The sequence below is a fragment of the Vicia villosa genome, unplaced genomic scaffold (assembly GCF_029867415.1).
Source record: "Vicia villosa cultivar HV-30 ecotype Madison, WI unplaced genomic scaffold, Vvil1.0 ctg.000113F_1_1, whole genome shotgun sequence".
NCBI lineage: Eukaryota > Viridiplantae > Streptophyta > Magnoliopsida > Fabales > Fabaceae > Vicia > Vicia villosa.
In genome coordinates, this window is record NW_026705021.1 from 1567907 (window position 1) to 1571819 (window position 3913).

The window sequence follows — 3913 nt, forward strand, 5'->3', positions numbered from 1 at the left end:
GTTGTAAGGTCTTTATCCTATTTCCTTTAAAAATCTATCCTTTCACCGGATACAAACAAAAGGTTCGATTTTGTATTCGAAACAGTAGAATTTTGATTTTTGATTTTGAAAAGAGTGAGAAGGGATTACCTTAAAAGGTGCAAGTGTGATTGTGATTTGATTCAGATATTTTATCTTTGAAGTTAGTGATCTAACGGTTCAATTTTATCTTTGACATACACACAGTTTATATTTGCTGGAAATTAAAATGCGGAAATGTAAAGTGCGGAAAGTAAATCTACGCTATTACATCGATTGTGCAGGAATTGTAAACTAGCCTATTTACATGAATTTGATATCCTATACATTTATCTAGGAATTTAAATTGCAAGAAAAATAAAAGACATATTTTTGGATTTTTTATGATTGATTTTAATTATAATTAATGCATGATTAATTAAATTAAAATGAAGAAAAAAAATGAAAATAGATTTAAACCTAGAAATTAAGTTTAAAATATGTACAAAATATTTGTCAATTAATTTTAAAACAAAACTAATTTTTTTTGGAATTTTTGAAATTGATTTGAAGTTTATTAAGTTAATTAAGACATAATTATGCAAATAATTATACAAATAATTAAAACTTAAAGAGAAAATTATCCTAAATATGTACAAAATTAGTTTATAATATATGAACAATATTTAATATAAAGAACAATTTTTTTTATGATTTTTTTTATTGGTTGAAAATAATTAAAAAGAAAATATATAAATATATACTAATTAATTATGCAAAATATTGGAATTATGAAGAAAAGTAAAATATTTTTATTTCAGAAAATAATATATTATTTTAGAAGCTTAAAAATATTTTTTGTGTATTTTTTGGATTTTTTTTAACTATTTTTAATAAATTTTGCAAAGAAATTAAAATAGAAATAAAAAATAAAAGGATACTAATCAGATGTGGTTGATTATGAGGGAGTATGATGTTCATGCATGATCTGGCGCGTTGGACTGGATGGAAAGTGGATCAGAAGGCTCAGATTTTGAGGCGCATGGCAATCAGTATACCTGCAAAACACTTGATTAGAGGAAAATTTAAAAGAACGCGCGCGCTGGCTGGCCAATGGGGTGAGGACACGCATCATCTTCAACCTCCAGACACCACTTTTAACAGCGCTTTCTGGCTAGAAGCGTTGTAATAGATTAAACTCATCCCTGCAAAATAGCGAATAGGTGTAAACAAGCATAGAAATCAGGCGCGATAGGACCATTAAATTCGTCTTGTTCCACTGAATGTAACCATGCCCTTAATTTGGTTTAATTTTGGCTCTAATGAAGAACCCTAAATTTGAGCTTAGAAACCCTAAAATGGTGGTTTTGTGCAAACGGTCATTAAAACTTAATTAAAGCTCCAGAAACGACCAGAGCACCAATCTAAACACAAATATATATCTACATCTTGTTAAATGTGCGTGTATGATCAGATATGAGTTGGTTTTTGTTTGAGCAAATCGTGACCTGTGTAGCTCGATTCAATGAGGTTTAAGACTTGCAATTGATTGGAATAGTTTCAGTGAAGCTCAGAGATGATGTTTGAATGTTTAGTTTGTATTGAAATTGACTGAAACTTAAAATTCGAATTTCAAGTTTCTTTGAATATTACAAGTTGTTACAAGAGTGATATATCCTTATGAATGCTTCTGAATTCGTCCTCTTTTGATTGTGAAGTGTTATAGCCTTTATATAGACTATGTTGTGCTTAGAATTGAAGCTAAGAAGCATCTTGTTGCCTTTGTTGAATTCTTGATTTTTTATATTAAAACCTTTGAATTGTTGACCAAGTCTTGCTTCCCTTCAATGCTCTTGCCTTGTACCTCAATCCTCTGCAGAAAATTGAAGATTTTTGGATGACTCATGCTTAGATTGTAAGCTATCCATTATCCATTCAATTTTCCTTTTAATTTAATCTTAAAATAAGATAAAATTAAGCCAAAAATGGATAAAAATGGTATGGGCTTAGTCTTGGTCGTGGGAGGCCCATAATATTATGGAAATGATGTTTGAACCATGAAAACTTGGCCCCATTTGGAAAAAATACATTTTTGAGCAATGTTGGTTTCATGCATTTTCCCAAAATTTAGCCAATTTCAACAAGGTGTAAATCCCTCAATTTTTGTCATATGAAGGAGTTCTTGCACTTTTTGGAAACCTCAAAGAGTCCTCTAACCAATGTCTTTGGTCTCATGTCAAAATGATTTTTGATGCTCCTTGTGTGTCCTTTTGAAAAAAGTGTCTTTTTGTTGACTTTGAAAATGACCTGTAATGTCTTTGGTCATATTTTTCAAATGGTGAATGCAATGACCATGGGATCAATTGCATTTGAAAGATAATTGAATTTCCTTCAAAATGAGCTTTGGTTTGAATTTTTTGGATGAAGGATGAGAGAGTTATGACCAGTCAAAGTTGAGTTGACTTTTCAGGCAAAAACCCTAATTTTGAATCTTAGGGTTTTGTTGATTTTTGATCTTTCCTTGATGAATTATGATCATCCAATGATCAAATGATGAATCCTTTGACAAAATATGGACTTTGACAAAAAATTTCATTTTTGACTGTCTGTTGACTTTTTGGTCAAACGGGTCGTCTGTTGACTGTTTGAGCTGCTGACGGTGCGTCTGAGTGAATTGAAGTTTGAAAATTTGTATGATGGTACTTTGAGATATATGGATGTGCATGAAATCCATTTGAGGTCTCAAAAACTTGTTTCTCCTGTAAAAACAAGAAAACCCTAGTCAGAGACTGTTTGTGTAGGAGACAATTAAGCGTACCTGATTTTTGTGCAGTGTTGAGTCTCTGCTAATCGCGTGATATTCAGAAGACTTCTAGAACAAAAATCTTGGAATTTTGAATTGTAAAATATAGATTTGATTGATGGTACAAAACACAGAGAATTGTACTGCCAGCAGTTTGACTGTCGATTGACTGTTACCATTACAGTCTGAGTTTCCTGATTCTGCGCCTGCATAAAGATTTAACTCTGTACCAATTGTGTCAGTACTATTTATCTGTAAATAAATAAATAGCATGTGTGAAGTAATAAACAGCATTTGGCGTTTGCGTAAGAATAAATTCAACTGCAAGCCAAATTACTGTGTAAAAAAAATTCTAAAAACTAAGTATTTCATATGTCAGGATATTTGTTGAAATAAAAATCCATGATTATATGAGACTCTTAATTTTCAGATTGGAGTTTTCTTGAAAAAAGATGCGGGCAAATTTTGGGGTATAACATGCATACATTGACCGATTCACCAAGGTAGTAAAGGCTCTCCCTCTCGTGGGATCAAATGATAGCCTCAAGTGTTGGAATTTTTAGAAAGGACTCAAACTTGACAGCACATTCTGAGAAAAGTTGGGGCACAAAGAAGCCCATAAACTAAAAAACTATTATGTAGGGCCAAACTCTACATTAACTTTGAGGAGAAATGTTTGGCCGATATGGACCAACGGCCAAGTGATGGTGGCAATATAAAAACCCTCTCATGTGAGAGCGTCAAGTAATTCAAATATAATCCTAAACACTCTCAAGTATCTTTGCACTCTTATTGACTTTATCATCGGAGTGTCTTGCAGGTACACTCCCTCCTCCTAGATTCCAACATTGTACGCGAAGTCTTTGGCCCACTTCAGGTTCTGATAAACCGGTAAGATCATTATCTAAGCATGAAACTCAGAGGAAAAACTTGAACTCTATAAGAAAAGGTACAAATTTAAAAAAAATACAAAATGAAATATATTTATGTATAAAATACAGGAGAATATCCACATGTTCCAGAATTGCATTCGCAAACTACTAGCCATCTGATGGAACCACTTGTCCATCCTCCATAATTTGACTAAGGTGGGGCTCAGATCGAGAGATAAGA